A 20,225-nucleotide genomic window follows, 5' to 3' on the forward strand; every position below is an offset into this window, starting at 1 on the left:
TCACATTTTTTCTATTTTTAATTTTTTTTGTTTTGTTTTATTGTTTCTTGATTTCTCATGAAGTCATTAGCTTCCATTTGCTCAATTCTAATATTCAAGGGATTATTTTCCTCAGTGAGGTTTTTCTATCTCCTTTCTCATTTGGCTAATTTTCGTTTTTTAAGATATTCTTCTCCTTATTAGCTTTTTTTATTTCCTTTTGAACCACTCTCAATTCTTTCCCCAGTTTTTTCTCTATCTCTCTTATTTGACTTTCTTTTTTATTTTTGTTTTTTTTTTGAGAGGCAATTGGAATTAAGTGACTTGCCCAGAGTCACACAGTCAGTAAGTGTTGAATGTCTGAAGTCAGATTTGAACTAAGATTCTCCTGACTTCAGGGAAAGACACTATCCACTGTACCATCTAACTGCCCCCTATTTGACATTCAAAATCCCTTTTGAGCTCTTTGATGATCTGAGACCAATTCTTAATTTTCTTGGAAGCTTTGGGTGTAGAATCTTTGACATTGTTATCTTCTGAGTATGTGTTTTGATCTTCCTTGTCAACATAGTCACTTTCTATGGTAAGAATCTTTATTTGTTGTCAGATCATTTCCTAGACTATTACTAGGCTTTTAACGCTATTTAAAGTAGGGTTTCATTTCCAGGGTGGAGAGTGTAGTATCCCAAACTGTTTTCAGAGATCCTTCTAGGGACCTGACCGCAAGAAACCTTTTCTGCTTTGGAACTGCAAGGAGGGTCCCCTACTCCACTGTAAGTGTGATTTTGGTTCTGTAAGTTCTGGTGTGCTAAAGTAACAGAGTCCTTCCTCAATGCTAGGAAAGAGACTTCTTGTGAGTTGAGGTCTCTGTAAGTAGCCACTGACACCAGCACCCAGACTCTGGTTTTTCTGGTTTCTCTCTTACTCTACCGACAAACCTTTCCTGTTGACTTTCTAAGTCATTTTTGGTGTCTGGCCAAAAAGATCTACAAACCACCAGTACTGACAATGATTCAGAGAACCATGGCCCATTCCTGTTTTGCTGGAGGGGAGTTGGGCCAGTGCCAAGGCTGTGCAGGTGCAACCTGAACTGGGACTACATTGGACTCCTTGTGCCATAGACCTTTACTGCTAACCTTCGATGTTGTGTTCAGCTGAAAAATGTTCCACTTCATCTTTTTGTGCATTTTGATGCTTTAAAATTTGTTTAGAGACATCATTTAAAGGAGTTTGGAGCAGTTTGGGGGAGACTTCTATGACTCCCGGCCTTTACTTCACCATTGTAGCTCCATTCAAAGTTCTTCAACTTGAAAATGGAAGATTTCTGAGAGAAGACAAAAATCAAGGATGTTGACATTTTTCTATAGCTGAAGTAGAGCAGAGGATCAGATCCTGGACAATGAAGAATTGAGGAAATGGGAAGAACTGAGGGACTTTGAAAGTATATCAATATGTATGTCTAATCTTCCTAAAATTGGAATAGGAGGTGGGTAAGGAAGAAATACTTTAAGCTAGGCACTGAAGTCATTGAGGAAGAAAGGAGATTTTCCTGGTAGCTGGAGGGGGAAGGGAAAACATCCTCAAGGGTCAGTTTATGTGATAAATTTTAGTTTGAACCTCAGTGGCAGAGAGGTTTCTAAGTGAAGATGTTATAGAGAGATTTTAGAAGTAACAATAGAGACAGAAGAATATAGTAACTCTCTTCAACATGATCCATAATGAGTCAGAGTATAAGTGTAACCAGTATTAGAAAGGGTAGCAATGGAAACTGGAAAGTTGTGGAGCCAGAAGGGAATTATGTCTCAAAAAGGGTCAAAAGATGGGGGAATTAAGAATACAAAATTAGGATTAAGAAAAATTTGTTAATTATGGACCATACATTACAAAGGGCACAGTAGAAAAAGAAGATAGACATTATTCTGGATTTGGACAACAGAGAGCAGGAGTTAAAGTGGTTAAGGTTAAATAAGAAGCAAGTTAAGGGTTGGGAATAGCTCATATATCAGAAGCAAAGGCTTCAGAATGACTGAGATGGGAATGATATAAGGGTATGGAAATATGTAAATATTAGGAATGAGCCTAGGATCAAGGAAACTGTATTAAAGTTCAGTCAGAAGACAAGGATACCTTTCTTGTCATAGAGAAGGACAAAATGCAGAAGGGTACAGATGATGTCTTTTCCAAAGATAGTAGCATGGGGCAAAGTCCTATTGCTTTGGGAGATGGTCAGTGATTACACACACACACACACACACACACACACACACACACACTCATATACTCATACACATCCTGAAAGAGATATTCATCTAATGTAATCTGAAACTAGAAGTCAACGGGCAGACACAACAAATGGGCAGTGGAGCAATTCCTTCGAGCAATACCTTTGCACAAATGGGAGGCCTTGAATGTTGGGACAGAATGGCACTTATGGGAACCAGTTATTGGAGAATTGACATGTAGCAATATTATGGATCTTTACCAAAGATTACTAATTTGTGGGCTCATTAGTTGTGAAAAGGTCATCATCAAAAGAGTTTTTTGAATTGCTGTGGATTTTTCATGGGTGGGTAGGAAATCCATGAAGCTATCCCTTACTAGACAGTGAGAAAGGAATGGAATGATTTCATTTCTTTATGTGAACTACCTGATGTACTAAAGTCTGCCCAGTTGTCAAGAAGGATAAGTGGAAAAGGAATTCTCTGAATGTTATTAACTCAACTTTTACCTGGGATTTGCTGTGGAAAATAAAATGTGATTTCTGATGCATAAAAGGGCATGTCACTTTTTTCCCGACCACTCTTAATATGAGGAGTATATAACAAGTGGTATTTCCTTTCTGAGTGGACTAAGGAATCTCTTGCTATACTTGGGAAAAGATAATCACTGCTGCTCTAAAAACCTTGACGTGTTAAAAACCTTTGACCTCATGAGTTTGAAGTTTCTCTTTGAAACAGGTGTTTAGAGACTTAGGGAAAGGGGAAATCCAAGTTCATATTGTTTGCTTTACCTTGCTGTATCTCAGTTTCCTTATCTATTGCCTTTCATTCTCAAAGAGGACCAGATCAGGGAGGTGATGACATGACCTGCAAATGAATTGTATCTAAGAGAGGGAGAGTTGTGCAAGGTAACCTGCCTCACTTTCCCCTCCAGAGCCATCTGGATCCAATGACCAGATATAGATCAGAAGGAATGGAGATGGCCTTGGATTCAATGAGAGATCTTAGCCTTTTTAAGCCAAGGTCTTTCCCAGGTCTTAGTTTGACTGAGGCAACGCCCATTCAGTGATTAAAACTAGGTGAAAAATGAGTCAGGTGTATGAATGTGTTGGCTGTTGACAAGAAGTGACAAGAGAAAGGAAAGGGGGAAGGGGAGAGAATATACATGCACTGAATATAGTGGTTCACAAATATCAGCTCATTTACTCTTCACTACAACCCTGAGAAGTAAGTACTATTCTTATCCCCATTTTACAGTTGAAGAAACTGAGTAACTATACTTGTACCACTTACTTTACAGTATCATTGTGGGAAAGAGATCTTGTAAAGGTTAAAACAAATAAAAGATGTAATTTTTAATTATTGATGCCTGAATAATCCCCAGCATGTTCTGTTTTTTTCACTGAAATTCGCACACAGATGATGACACCATACTTTATTGAGGAGTGTGCCTAGCAGTTTTTTTAAAAAGTAAATGTTTATTGGGTATTTAGTAATAAAGGAAATTCCCCTTAACCTTTCATCAACCAGACAGTCAAGAAGAATTACCAGTTATAATTCCCTCTTCACTTCAGTTCCATGAAGTACAAAGAGTTATATATATATATATATATATATATATATATATATATATATATAGTGTGTGTATATATATGTACATATATGTGTGTATATATGTATATGTATACATATATATGTGTGTGTATATATATATATACATATATGTGTGTGTGTATTTGGGCATATCACTTGAATGATCTGGATATCATCAACTATAATATGACTGAACCTGAAAACCACCAGACCTTGCCATTTTCTCATAGGAATGATACTTTTCTTTCTCATACTATATTTGGGTATAAAATGTAAAATCTATGCAGGATTACTGTTGACTGCTTAACATTGTTCTCTCACTTTTTAAATTGTCAAGTTGAGATCTGCTCTTCGCTTTAAAAAAGAAGTGAAAACCCAAAACATTAACAAATTGCCAATCCTTTGTTATACTGTCAAAATATAAGGACACTGGCATTTGGTTTCAAGTGCCATACTTTGGTGCCACATTAAAAAACTGAAGAAAGTCTAAAATAAGTACATCAGGATGTTTGAAAGGATTCCAGATCATGTTATAGGAGACCTACTTGAAGTAACTGATGATTTTTATCCTGTAAAAAGACTGCCATGGGAATGTAATAGCTTTGTATAAGTATTGAATAGTTATGATGAAGAAAAGATTATAGTGAAAGGAGCAAGCACTAAGTGTCTACTATGTGCCAGGTATTGGTGAAATTCATTTTGCTTGGTCCATAATGCAGAACTAGGAGGTTTGGATAGAAAATGCTAAGATGTAAATTTAGATTTAATATAAAGGGGAAAAAGAAAACTTTTTAATAATGCCTTAGAAATACCGCACATGGATTGTCTCAGTAGGTGCTAAATTTTCCCTCTATAGAATTTGAGCAAAAGTTAGATCAAACACACATTATGGATTTAAAGCTATCCAGATGAGACCTTAGAGACCTTCTAGTCCAAATCCCTCTTTGTCCAAATTCTTCTGGGTCAACAGAGATTGAGTGACTGCTCTACAGTCACACAGTTTGTAAGTATCTAAGAAATGAATTGAAGTCAGACCTCATTGACATCAAGGATAGCACTCCAGCTTCTGCCTTTACTGTAGAAAAGATTCTTCTTTACTTTCACTTCTAGAGATTTTGTCTTGTGATTCTGTGATTTGGTGATCTTAGAATTTACATTGTATACCTGATGTACAAGGCTAAAAAACAATTATTGCCTAGGATTGAGGTTCAAAGTCTCCTAAACTTCCTGGACTGATACCTATGAAAAAGTTACTTAACTTCTTAATATTCTAGACAGGTCTTCTTAAACATTTTCCACTCACAACCCAATAGTAGCTCACAATGCTCTGCAACAGGTTGGACACAAATAGTCCCTAAGAACATTTGGGGTGAACTCTCTAATTTTGTTCATCTTGCATTTCTTCTGGGCTAATTCAATTCTACTTTCCTTATAGAGCACAACACCTTCTCTGATGAGGGCACATCGTGCTGAAAGGTCCTGTACCAGTGTCTCTCATGACATATAATCAATTCTAAAATCCTTAAGAGAGACCTTGAGAGTGTCCTTGTATTGCTTTTTCTGACCACCTTGTGAATGCTTGACCTGTGTGAGTTCTCCAAAAAAAACAATTCTTTTTGGCAAGCGGTCATTTGGCATTCAAACAATGCACTCTAAGGTGGCAGCTAGGTGGCACAGTGAATAGAATACTGGTGTTGGTGTGAGGAAATCCTGAGCTCAAGTCCAGCCACATACACTTGCTATATGACTTTCTGTAAGTCAATTAACCTTTGCCTCAGTTTCCTCATGTATAAAATGGGGATAATTATAGTATTTATCTCCCACGGTTGTTATAATATTTGCAAAGCACTATACAAATTCTGTTTTAAAATTATAAGTATTATCTGTAAGCTACTAAGCATTGTCATTCTTTCTGCTATTGAACCTTTAGGACTTTTACCAATTATCATGCCATTATATTCTTTTTTTGTGTGCTACTTTCCTCAATTAAAGTATGTGCCCCTTAAGAATAAGGACTGTCTTTTTCTGTTCATGTTTCTAGTGCTCAGCATATGAAAAGCACTTTTCTTAAAATGCCAACCTTAAGAATAAGACACAAAATACTAATGGAGAGAATCATTCGTGTGTTCCTGAGCTCATTTATGGAACCCCTAATGTATGTGCCCAAGATTGAAAATATCCCTACTCATACCCCTGCTGAGTTTGTAAAATTTTCAGTTGATGCAAGACTAAACAGTCCTTCATTGTTCTCTCATTTCTTATACTCTTAATTTGGGTTAGGTCTCCATCTTAAGAGTGAAACAAAAAATGAATCCTTTACAAATGCCAGTCTTTACTTATACAGTATTCAGTTCAATTCAGTTTAATATCTGCTGTTAAGAAATGAAAATAAAAGTGAAGAGGAAGAAATATAGGGATGTGAATAGGTACTAGCCCCATAGTTTCAAAGACATAAGGAATGCCTGAGTAAGAAACTCCCTATTCCAAAACAGAATGAAATCTTCTCTTCAGTTTATAGCCTTAGTAATTTGTTCTAAGAAATTGTGACTTGTCCAGCATCACAAAAGAATATATATCAGTGATAGGATTTTAACTCAAGTTTTCCTGGTTCTGAGCCCAAGTCTTACCTACTACATCTGTAGAATGTGAGACCTCACCCTTGGGTTTTTAAATGCTCCCAAGAATACAAGGTAGGAGAGATATGACTAAAGAGAAAACCAGAATTAGGAATATGTCTCATGGGAACTCTGTGTTTGGTTCAGAGACCCTAGTTTGGTAGGAGTCTGATTCATTGGAAGGAGACCAAAATAAGTAAATCAAGACGATTGAAGGATTCAAAATGATGCCATATGAACTCATGTTTAAATAAGGGGTGATATTTATCCTGGATAAAAAGAGTTTCCAAAGGAAGTCTTCAAGTTACTGTAGGGTCATAATGGGGAAAACCGAATATACTTGTTTTGCTTGGTCCCAGAAATGAGTGGAAAATTTACTTAAAAAGGGAAAACTTTCCTAACAATTAAAGCTATATAAGAATAAATTCTTTCTCTTCAGAAATTTTTAACCAAGAGATTAAATACTCATCATAGTGTCCTTGGTAAATTTAGATCTGAAAAAGATCTTAGTGGTCTTTTAGTCCAATGTTTTCATAACAGCCCTGGTAGATGATAGGTGGTGATTTGCCCAGGGTCATATAGTGTTTGATACCGAATTTGAATTCCTGACTCTAAGCCTGAACGTGTCTATTTTTTCAATTTATCTATTTATTTAAAACTTAAATAAAAAAGAAAAAAAGAAATTGCCATGTGCATAGCAGAACATAAGAGAGGATTCAAAATATGAAGACCTGTCATTAACTATTGTGGTACAATATTGTGTGGTGTGTGTGGTGATGCTCACCTTAACTTTCAAGTTACTGGATTTTTCAGGTTTCTATTTTTGTGTTTAACTGAGATTTTAAATCTGGCTTTTTCCTAGAAATATTTCTGCTTTTTTAGTTGCATATGAATTCATCAATCACTTTGATTGAAATATGGATTTAGAAATATAAAATTTCCCTTTGTTCAATTTGGCTGCATCTGATCATTCTTGTCATTATTTTTACTAAAATTGTCATATCTATGATTTGTCTTTTATCCATCAATTCTTTAGGATTAAGCTATTCTATTTCTAATTAATTTTAATATACACCTTTATTTAATGTGATTTTACTATATTCTGTTCAGATAAAGATGAATTAAATATGTTTGTATTTTTTGTATTTGTTTCTAAGGTTTTTATGACTTAATAAAAGTTGAACTATACACAGGTAAGAATAGGTATATTTCATTCTATTACCATTCAAGATTCTCTAAAAGACTATCATATCAATTTTTTCTAAAATTCTACTTATCTCCTTAACTTCTTTCTTGTTAATTTTATAGTTAATTTACTAACTCTGAGAGGATTAAATTGACACCTCCCACTGTAATAGTGTCATTATTTATTTTCTCCATAACTCCTTTACATTTTCCTTTAAGAATTTAGGTGCAATGAAATTTATTGCATATTTTTTTACCATGGATAAAAATTCATTTTCTATGGTATCTTTTAGCAAAATATAGCTTCCCTGATTATTTCTTTTACATTTTGCTTTTGCTTTATATGAAATCATGATTGCAATAAAAAAGCAGAATGTATGGGAATAAGGAAACTAAACAGAGAGTAAGATCTGCATAATCTTTGGTACAGTAGAACTCAAGTATGAAATTATTCCAAAGTATGATGAAATAGCAAGGTAAGTGTCCATCCTGTTTCCTTTTTTCCCCAATATTTTGTATTCAACTGAGCCAACAATCTGAACCTGGGGCCCATAAAATTCATCAGTAGAGAGAATGAATGGTTTATTGATTTCATCTGTAGGTTCTAGGTAAGTGAAAGTTTTTAGACTTTTGCAATTTACTAAGAAGTTTGTTTTACTGGAATTCTTCTGCAATTCTAAAATTGTTAAGGATCCATTCACAAACAAAACAAACAAATCAAAATTGAACAATCAAAAGCTACATTTTTGAGGAGAGATGGTATGGATGTACATATCTTGTACATGACATGGACTTAATTCAGAAAGTTAAATTATGGAAGCATTATAATAATTTGTGTTCTAATTCTTGAAATTAAGGGACACATGGAAGTGGCTTTATTGTTTTTGTATCTGACTTTCTTTCACTATATCCCTCTTTATCTTCCTTCTAAAAAGCTATCTCATATAGCAAAGAATTTTCTTAAGAAAAAGAGGAAAAGGAAAAAACATCAATAGAACCAATAAAATATCTGAAAACTTATTTAATATTTCACCCAAACTCACCTTGAATTTCCCACCTTAAGTGCTTTCTCAATTTCCTTCCTTGAGATAAATCTTGGTCTTTGGAATTTTGCAACATTAATTTTGTTTTGTGGTTGTTCTTTCAATGTAAATTTTTGAAGCCATTGTGTATGCAATTGTCTTGATTCTGCATATTTCAATCTGTATAAATTCATGTCTTTCCATGCTTTTCTGCATTCATCATATTTATAGTTTCAACTTTAATAATGTTCAACTTTATAATTTACCACAAAAAATTATTTGGCTTTCTCCCATTATGGGGTATCTACTTTGTTACTAGTTCTTTATTATAACAAAAAGACTAATTAGTTTGGCATATATTGTTGTTCAGTCATTTCAGTGGTGTCCAAGAAACCGTGCAAAAAACCCTATTTGGGGTTTTCTTGGCAAAGATACTGGAGTGGTTTGCCATTTCCTTCTCCAGCTCATTTTACAAATGAGGAAACTGAAACAAACAGGAGTCAGATTTGAACTCAGAAAGACAAGTCTTTCTGACTTCATTTCCATCATGCTATTTATTGTGACATCTGGATATGAACACAATTTCTTATCAATGACTTTCTTGGGAATATATATCCAGTTGTATAATCTCTATAAAATGGATGAATATTTTAATCACTTTATGTAATTTCAGATTGCTTTCCAAAAATGGATCACTGATTTACAACATCACTAAATATTCCCTAGTGAGTATGTCCATCTTCCCATAATCTATCCAATATAGACTATTCTCATCTTTTGTCACATTTGTCTATTTGTGTGTGTGTATATATATATGTTTGTGTATGAGAGAGAGATAAAACCTCAGTGTTGTTTCCATTTCCAAAGTACCATTGACTCGGATCATTTTTTCATATAATTGTTGATGGTTCACAATTTTTCTTTTGAGAATTCTTTATTCATATTCTTTGACCACTTATTTGTTAGGGAATGTCTTTTAGGTTAAAAAAAAATACAAATATGTCCATATGTGATATATATATCAATGTATATATCATCTTATCAAAATACATTGTTTAGTTATCTATTTCTCTTGGACATTAAACTCTTTTCTGAGAAGTTTGATGCAGAGATATTCCCTCCTCCCAATTTGCTATTTTCCTTTTTATACTATATGAATTAATTTTGTTTATGCAGACGTTTTCAATTTATTGTAATCAAAATTATGTATTTGATTTTTTGTAATTCCTCCTATCTTTTGTTTGGTTAAGCAACTCCTATGCATATCTATAAGAACATGTGATATCCTAATTTTAAATAACATGATCTTCAATATTAATGTCATGTAATTATTTTGAATTCATGATGGAATATGACATAGGATGATGATTTAAGACTAATTTGGAAATATGAAAATAAAGTAGTTAAAGTATACCTTTTGACCAAGACTTTTCACTGTGAGATTTATACCCTAAATATATTATTGATAATAAAATATCTTCATACATACAAAAATTTATAGCAACCATATTTGTGGCAGCAGAGAAATTGCAACTAGATATGCATCAATCAGCCAATAACTGTCAATAGATACTTATTAAGAACCTACTTTGTGCCAGACATTGTGCTAATCAATTAATAATAACAAGATATCAAGTGAGAAATGGCCGTATAAATTGTGTATGGAAAATCAATGAGATGTAATTAATGTAACAATTGATGAATATTAATGTAACCAATGATGAGTACTATAATGAATAAAGAGAAGTATCAAAAGAATTGTTTGAATTAATGCAGAATAAGGTAAACAGAGTCAAAAACCAAGTATATTCAGTGACTACAAAAATGTAAATGGGAAGAACAACCAGAAAATATTTTAAAATAATGTTACTAAATTAGAAAAACTAAATTTGAATCCAAAGAAGAGATAAAAGAAAACGGCTACTTTCTACTCCCTCTATTTTGCAAATGTAGGAGGTCTAGGGGTATGGAATATTGTATATATTATCAAATTACTTTTAATGTATTTATTGATTAATTTTTTTTTAATTTTGGGGAAGAAGGCCAGGAAGGGATTTGGGTGGAAATTAAGACAATATAAAAACAAAAGATATAATTTTTTAAGTTTAAAAACAAAAGAGTTTATTGGGGTCTGGGGCTATCTAGTTTTAGTGAGGACTCATCTATAGGATGATATAGAGTCATCTACAATCCAAGAGGAGGAGTTTCAAAACTTTCTAAGGAATAGTTTTTGAGTGTCTAGAGGGAAGAATGCAGCAGGTTTAAAAAATGGTAAGAGAGAAAAAAGGTAAAATCAAGTCAACAAGCATTTATTAATTGCCTGTTATGTGCCAGGCATCATGTTATGTGCTTACAAATAAAGATTAAAAACAAAAAGGAAAAAAAAAGCTATTCCCTCCTCTCAAGAAGCTCAGAGTCTAGTGGGGTAGGCAAAATGCAATAAATTATGTATAAAAAAGTTATAGATAGGTTTGGACGGGGTGACAAAGCTAAGGGCTAAGTTATATTGGGTAATATCAGTAAATTCTTCCTCATTTTTTTTTCATTTGTTTGCTGTAGAAAAGATGACTTAAAGTAAATGCCAAGTCTCCTTAAGGTAAATTCAGTATCAGCTTTATTATCCTCCCATGTTTCATAAGTTTTATAGATAGATAAATTGGTATGCAGAAGCTTCTAGAAGTAAAACTGATTCCTTAATCAGAATTTATAAATACTTTAAATAAATACTTATTTAAAAAAAATAATACAAAAAAAAGTGCCTTTCTAAACATGTAAAGGGCTCCCTGATATGCTGATTGTTATGGTCTTCCAACCTCTCTAGAGTATTACCAGACACTCATCTCTGGTTTCCTTCCTCACTTTTTTGCTGTCTTCCTTCCACTGCCACACATATTTGACCCTGTCCTTTAAGGCTGGGCATCCTCCCTCTCTCTTGTTGGGATCTCCCAAAGTAAAGTTGGGAGGGTGTGGTCAGGCTTCAACTGGGTTTCCAACCTTTAGCTAAGGCAGCAACACATCACACTGCTCGCATCCTGCACATATGTCCCTGTCGTTACTGTCCCTGTCCTTTATGGGACTTGTTAGAATCTTTATATTGCACTTTTTATGAGATGAAAGAAATTGAGAGGGAGTCACTGCAATGGAGGCTCAGAAAAGGAAAGCCGGAAGCCAGACCCTGGAGGAAACATCTGAGAAATGGTTTGTGCAACCACCATAGCAGGCTTGGAGAGAGAAGATACTGAATGAAAACTCAGAATCTTTAAGCTTTACAACCTGATTTCATCAGGTTTTTTATCTTCCATCATGTCTTAAATCTTCTTACCCTATGGCATTAGCTTCAGTCATTTAATATCTGACTAATAATTCCTCAGTTCTTACATTTAAATTTAAGTTGATGAGTATGGGATTCCTCCGGCTAAATGAAAATGAAAGACTTTGACCATGCAAATATAAATATAACACAATATAATATAATATAAGAGGTAAAATCCAATAAAAGAACTTTGGGAAATGACCAGATATATTTTTCAAAGCAAGTCAAAATCATGACTTTTCCCCTCTCAAATTTAATAAAACACTGTGCTTTGGCTTCTTATATGTATTTATTATGCATTATTATAAATTGTAGTTTTGTGTATCACAATGTATATAAGATGATCAATGAATTTAGATTTGTAGGATATAGAACTGAGTTTGACATTTGCTATATATTCACTGGGCAATCTTGGGTATGACATTTTCTGAGGTTCCAATTGTTTAATAGTAAAAACAAAACAAAACTATTTTGCTTTGTAGAACCTATCTCATAAGTTTGCTAATTTTAAAAATATTGCCTTCTAAATTTCAAGGGATGATATAACTATGACATATCATTACCTTCCTACTAAATTCAAGCTCAGAAAGGATAGGAGCCATCTCTGCATAAACTCCACATCCCACAATACCAATATAGTACTTTCTTTTCAACAGACATTTCCCAGAATTTTGTTGAATTGTATTTGACTTTATTTTTACCTTTTTTGATTTTGAATGACATCAAATACACTATTTTCCCTTTGAAATAAGAATACATCAAAAAGCAAGTTCTTGGGGGAAATTACTGATTTATTCAGAGATACTTTGGAATGCAGGGAGGTTTATTTTATTTTGTTCCGTAATTTTTCAGTCGTTTCCATCACTTCAAGACCCATTTGGGGTTTCTTTGGCAGAAATACTGGAATGGCTCGTTTTATAGATGAGAAATCGAGGCAAGTAAGGTTAAATTACTTGTCCGCACAGCTACTAAGTATCTGAAGCAAAACTTGAACTTGGGAAAGATGATTTTTAGCCAGGTACTTGATGCACTTTGGCGCCACCCAGCTGATCCATAGTGATGCAAGATATCAAAGATACACACAGGGAAACCGACAACTTCCTACTCTTCATTCTGATACAAGCACTTTTCTTCTTTGAGTGTAAGAATAATCTAGTGGGTATGCTTTGGAGTAATTTCAGAAATCAACAAAATTATTTCTAAGTAACTCAGTCATCACTCTGGAAAAAGACTTCTATTATAAACTAGAATCTCCTGTTTCAAACAACAAATTTGATACAATTAGACATTTCACTACTAGCAACCAAGTAATTTATTAACAGTATCAAGAAAAAGAAAGGAGAATAAACAATTAAACAAAATGCAGAATGTTGCAAATGAACCAGAATTCAGCATCACCTCTGGGCTCTGCAAAACGAGGGGAGAAAGGAGCTGCTAGGTGGATTTGACCTCCCTGACGCCTCCTTCTGGTTCAGCCTGTCACTACAGTAAACTCCTTTTTCACAAGGAGTGACTTTTTCTTTATCTTTATTCTTTATCTGCTTCTATCTTGCCTCTCTGCCTCCTCATGTGGTGCCCTAAAGTTTGAGAACGAGTCCCTTCCAAAAAGTCACAGAAAACCCTTACCAAACTGAGCTCTCCTCAGATTGTCTCTTAACAATTTAGTTCTCATATTGTTAATTAAAAGATTTCTTGTCAGATTGTCAATTAACTTTCTATGATCTTATTAAAGATCAAGAGTATTTAAACTTTCTGTTATTTAAAACCTCAGTAAATTGAGCCAGCACTTCTAGGAAAATAAGTCACCATATTAGCTAAAATGGTTCTAAGAATTCTCTTTTTGCTGTCATCAACAACTTTTCATGGGTATAGATTTTGGGTGATAAAAATCATTGTAGTCTTTACTGGGGATGAAAACCAACAGGAAAATTAAAATTGTGAGTATCCAAATTCTAGTTGTGTGAATTCCATAGGCAACCAATGGGTCACCTGCTAGGAACCGATAATTCTTTGTGGAGTTTTTCACAAACAAATGAAAGATCATCCTTAAGAAAGTACAAGATTGGCATTTAGAAAGAGCATAGTGTTTTTCAGTAGGAAAAAAGTCTTCTTTTTAATTCATGATAAGTATGGCATTTTCAGATCCACCAGCTTTTCAAATCACCTCCTATTCATGTGATGTTTGATCAGAGATAAAAAGATATCTTTTACAATATTCTTTTTGTTTCTAATATTTGTTGTTCTTGGTTCCTGTAGTCATAAAATTTCCACACAGTTCCCTTCTTGGTAAACTTGTCAGACTCAGAATAAAAGGAGCAATCTGAGGAGATAGAAAAATACAATATTTTATGTGTTAAATGATTGATTAAAAGTCTATAAATTGTTTCTTTTTTACTTGAGAATTTTCTTTCCCAAACATGTCTCAATGTGATTGTCATTTTTATAATTTGGTAGTCTATTGTATATGACATTTGAAATTCATGGAAAAATATTTTTGAGTTTTTTAATGAAAAGTAGCATCGTAGTGAAGGAAAATGCTTTTTATTTTCTGGATCAGTGATGATTGATTATTGGTTGAATCCCTAAATGCATTCTTATTCCCTTGAATAAAAAACACCAACTGAGCTTTTAAAAATAAATTTATCTTGATAATCACGCAAGACTCCATTTCTTTTTTGTTTTGGCATGATCAAAATGAAATTTTAAAAAGTTAATTTGTCTGTAATTAGTATATAAATCAAGTAGATGAAAAATATTTTAAAACAAATTTTTATTCCAATTACTTGAGAACTTTATTTGAAATTACTTCTCTCATAAATTATGTCTGGTTGGGGATTATATGTGTGGAGGAGGATTGTAATTATATCCCTCAAACATTGTCTTTTTCTAGGTTTTTTCCCCCTACCTGTCTAACTGGAAGCATCAGAAAAAGGATTCATTAGCAATATTATGTCTAAGGTAAGCCTTCAAGAAAGATCCTTTGAAATGGAAAGAAATGAGGACCTATCATTGCATTAAAGCAAACAGGACAGTCTGTGCAAATGCATAGAGGTAGGAGATGGAATGTTGACTGTGAGAAATGTTATTAAGTACTGTTTGTTTGCAACATAGTGTGTTTGAAAGGTAGTAATGTGACTGAAAAATGCATGAAAAATTACACTGAAGCAAGATTATAAAAGACAGTGGAATTTGTATTTTAGCCTAGGAACACGAAGGAGTTAAGTTTTTTGAGCATGAAGTGACGTTGCTGGTTTCAGGAAAAAAAAACTTAAGAAATTGTGTGGTAGACTACTGGAAAAAAGAGAAAATACCAAGACAAACTCAAGAACTACAGGAAAACAATGATAAAATACTTCTCACACTCTAAACAATTAAAAAAATATCAATAGCTCATGGGTAGGTTGAGCTAATAAAATAAAAATGACTATTCTGCCTAAATTGATCTGTTTTTCAGCACCATACCAATCAAAATGACAAAAAATTATTTTATAGAACTAGAAAAAATAACAACAAAATATATCTGGAAGAACAGTTAAGACTATTAAAGAAATTAATGAAAAAATACAAAGGATGGTGGCTTAGCAATACCAAACCTAAAACTGTATTATAAAGTAGCAGTCATCAAAACTATTTGCTATTAGCTAAGAAAAAGAGTGGTGGATCAGTGGAATAGAATAGATACACAAGACACAATAATCAAGACCTAGAATAATCTAGTATTTGATAAACCCCCAAACTCCATCTTCTGGAATAAGAACTCAATATTTGACAAAAATTGCTGGAAAACTGGAAGACAATATGTCAGAAACTTGGCATAGACCTATATTTCACACCCCATCCTAAAATAAGGTCAAAACGTGTACATGATTTGGGCATAAAAGATGATACCATCAACAAATTAGGAGAGCAAGGGATAATTTGCCTATAAGATCTTTGGAGAAGGGAGAAGAAGAGCTAGACAACATTATGAAAGGCTAAATGGACAACTTTGATTACATTAAATTAAAAACAATTTGCACAAACAAAACCAACCAGAAACAAGATTAAAAGCTGGGAGGAAAAGAGAAAATAAAAATAAAGAAGAGCTTAGGAAGAGATTGCATTCATTTTGGTGAAGGTGTTGGAAGCTTAAGCTAATGTGCTATATGTGAATGAAAAAGATGGATGGATACTAGAGATGCTGTAAAAACTGAGCCAATCATTTTCATGATTGATTAGATATGAGAGTGAGGAAGAGGACAGAGGAAAGGACTGCTTTAAAGTTAAGAATGTAGCTGACCAGGAGAATGGTGGTGCCACCAGCAAATATAAGTAAGTTGAGGCAAAGGACAAGTTTAAGGTAGAAAGAGATGAGTACAATTTTGGACACTTTGGCTTCTAGGTACCTATAAGCACATCCATCGAATATGCAAAGAAAGTATTTGGTGACATACAGGTAGACTTCCAGAGAGAGAGATGGAGACTGGATATAAAGATGTAGAAATTACCTGCAAAAAGATGATAATTGGCACCATGGGAATTGAGGAGGATTCTACCTGAGAGAGTATGTAGAGACAAGAGAAAGGAATGCAAGACTCAAAATTGAGAGATCATGTTTGAAAATAATGAAATAGCAAAAGACTCAATTCCATAGTCTTTCACAATTTTACTCCAGTGTAATTTTCCTTGCCTTGTTTTTATCTTGCATTACTTCTTTCAAGCACACAATGTGTCAACCATACTAGACAATAGCATTTCCCAAATAAAACATTCCATCTCCCACTTCCCTGCATTTGCAAACTCTGTCCTGTCTGATTTTAACACAGGGATGGATAAATCCCTATTTGCCTCCACTCCCAAAGGATCTTTACGTTTCTTGACGGCTCAGCTCAGATATTATACTGCTGATAAATCTTTTTCTGAGCCTTCCAGTCATTAGTATTCTCTCCCTCTTCAGATTGTCTTGCATTTCTCAATTTATATATTATACACTCTTCCCTCTTCTAACTGGTGAATATAAGTTGATTGAGAGCAGAATTAGACTTAAGTGAGGCAGAGCTGCTGAAAGTTTCTAGCAATAAATTGCAGGTACTTAATAAAGGCTATGACCACCAAATCACAAAATCTCAGGCTAAAAGAGCCTCAAGAGGGCACCTAGGCTAAACCAAACCTAAAGAAGAATACCTTCTACAATGTATCTGTAGATAGCATGCCATACTAGATAGACAGCTACAATTGGAGTTGATGAGATCTAAGTTCAAATACTGTCTGAGAGACTTACAACTGTGCTATTTAAAAAACTTATATTCAAATTATGAGCCATCACATCCCTTATCCTTTGATCTACCCAAACCGATATTAGGATTAAGCATTTGATATTTGAGTTTTCAACTTTATAACTACAAAATTAGCATAATATTAATAGCAGAGTTTAAATAGTTCTGAAATATCCTGAAGCCCATCCTTTTCTTGATGGAAGATCTTAGTTGTTTTGTCTTAGATAATTTTCCTATAATATAATTCAAGTAATTGTTTTTGTTCTAATCTACCACTACATGGGCATCTTATTAATGAAAAGGCACAAAATGTATAAGATAAAAATGATTTATAAAGAAATGTTTTTATTTTAATATTAAATATTTTTAATATTTATAATTTTAAATATTAAATACATGAATATTTGGTATTGAGAAAAGGAGATATGATGGAATTATAGACCTAAACCAATTCATTTTATCAATGAGGAAACTGAGCCTTAGGCAGATTAAATAACTTACCTGAAGCCTCACAATTGGTAAGATACTGGAGAACTGAAGATGACCCATTTTTCACAGAGGGTAATATGGAGTTTATAAACTATAGGTTTCTCAGGGGACTGTCTTGGAAATAACAGTACAAATTACCTAAAAATAGAACTAATAAACAAATTGAATAAACTGACAATTTCTCCTCTTGACTCTTTCTTAATCTCCTCATTCAGAAAATAAACAAAGATATTAACTTTCTCTCTCTTTTTTTTTTTAATTTAATAGCCTTTTATTTACAGGATATATGCATGGGTAACTTTACAGCATTAACAATTGCCAAACCTCTTGTTCCAATTTTTTACCTCTTACCCCCACCCCCACCCCCTCCCCTAGATGGCAGGATGACCAATAGATGTTAAATATATTAAAATATAAATTAGATACACAATAAGTATACATGACCAAAACGTTATTTTGCTGTACAAAAAGAATCAGACTTTGAAATATTGTACAATTAGCTTGTAGAGGAAATCAAAAATGCAGGTGTGCATAAATATAGGGATTGGGAATTCAATGTAATGGTTTTTAGTCATCTACCAGAGTTCTTTTTCTGGGCATAGCTGGTTCAGTTCATTACTGCTACATTGGAAATGATTTGGTTGATCTCGTTGCTGAGGATGGCCTGGTCCATCAGAAGTGGTCATCATATAGTATTGTTGTTGAAGTATATAATGATCTCCTGGTCCTGCTCATTTCACTCAGCATCAGTTCGTGTAAGTCTCTCCAGGCCTTTCTGAAATCATCCTGTTGGTCATTTCTTACAGAACAGTAATATTCCATAATATTCATATACCACAATTTATTCAGCCATTCTCCAACTGATGGACATCCATTCAGTTTCCAGTTTTTAGCCAGTACAAAAAGGGCTGCCACAAACATTCGTGCACATACAGGTCCCTTTCCCTTCTTTATAATCTCTTTGGGATATAATCCCAGTAGTAACACTGCTGGATCAAAGGGTATGCACAGTTTGATAACTTTTTGAGCATAGTTCCAAACTATTCTCCAAAATGGTTGGATTCGTTCACAACTCCACCAACAATGCATCAATGTCCCATTAACTTTCTCTTTTAATGTCATCCCATCCCTCTCTTTTTTTTCCAAATGCAGAAAGTCTTCTGAAATGACTTGTTGTTCCATGGAAGGAATGTCATCTGCTTTTCTTACTCCCTTTGTCTGCTGCTCAGATATTCCTTTCTTCTAACATTCCTTCATCTGATTTCTTCTGCCTCTACTTGCAACTTTGTCATTCTTCTGTTTTTGTTTTTCTTTGTTTTGGCCTCTTTTCCTTGGCCTTCTCCTTCCACTCCCATTTCTTTCTGTTGGACATATTAAATATTGTTAAATTTGACTAACAATTAATTTGCCATGTCTGAGAAGATCCTGGAAAGATAGTGAAATAGGTCAGCAAATTTCAGGCCCTCCAGATGTCCCCCCAAAACAGAACAAATTTGAGCCTCGGGGTGAACATAGATGGTGAAAAATCAAGAAGACTTGAGGCAGAACAAGGATCATCCAGGGACAACTTGAAAAGATATGAGGAAAGACTCTGCTGTGGGGCTTAACCCATGTGAATCGCAAATACCTCCAGGTTAGATTCACAGAAACACCAAGTGGGGAGCTCTGAGGCTACATGGGTAGGGTGAGAATTTCAGCAGGAACCACAGAGATTTTCATCTCCTGTACAGGGTGTGAAGTCAGTGTCTGAGTCTGGGCAGATTGAATGAATCTTGGCTGATTAAGAATGCTAGGGCTACCATCTAGGAGAGAGAATGGGAGAAAGGAGGGGAAAAGGTGTAACAGAAGGTTTTACAAGAGTCAGTGTTGAAAAATGACCTATGCATATGTCTTGTAAATAAAAAGCTATGATAAAAAAAAGAAAAAGAAAAACTTTTTTAAATTTAAAAAGTAAAAAAAGTAAAAATAAAAATAAAAAAAAGACTGTTTTCAGGCCCAGATGAGCTGCAGAACCATGATCTTGGGTGAGAAGGAACCATACACCTAGTGAGTGAAAATGTAGTGGGGCAGAGATGCTGATGCTTGTTAGCACTTGCAGGAGGATGGAGTTTTTGGTTTTGTGTTCCAGGTCAGAAGAAAGAGCTGGAATGAAGACAGAGGCATCATTCCCACCCCCCACAATTAGAAGTGATTTCTTCTGATTTTCTTCTAATACTTCTCATTAAAAAAACACACAAACAAGTAAAGAAGAAAGAACCCAACCATACAAACTTACAATGGGAATAGGGAAGACCAGAGTTCATTTTCAGAGGAAGATACTGAAGTAAAAAGAGCTTCTCCTACCCCAAAGAGTAATGTTATATAGGTTCCTACTCAGAGATAATTTATAAAAGAACTCAAAAAAGAATTTAAAAATTAAATGAGAGACATTGAGGGGGAAAAAAAACAATTGAAGAAAAACAAGAAGATTACAAAAAAAAGTTAATCAAGTAGAAAAGGAGAAACGGAGAATTAAAGATGAAAATAACTTTGAAAATTAGTGTTGGGCAAGGGGA

General features: G+C 34.0%; 1 long non-coding RNA gene across 2 annotated transcripts in view; it reads left to right on the forward strand.

Moving 5' to 3' along the window:
* Positions 1-8,073: 8,073 nt before the first annotated feature.
* The window catches only part of LOC105751002, a 28,561-nt gene continuing 16,409 nt past the window's right edge, over positions 8,074-20,225 (forward strand). Inside the window, exons 1-2 of one of the 2 annotated variants that reach the window (XR_004230062.1) lie at positions 8,074-8,199; positions 14,817-14,884. This is a non-coding gene — a long non-coding RNA (uncharacterized LOC105751002). The remainder of the gene's footprint in view (positions 8,200-14,816; positions 14,885-20,225) is intronic. The other variant, XR_004230061.1, reaches the window with a different exon arrangement.

This window comes from Sarcophilus harrisii, chromosome 6, assembly GCF_902635505.1.
Source record: "Sarcophilus harrisii chromosome 6, mSarHar1.11, whole genome shotgun sequence".
Taxonomy (NCBI): Eukaryota; Metazoa; Chordata; class Mammalia; order Dasyuromorphia; family Dasyuridae; genus Sarcophilus; species Sarcophilus harrisii.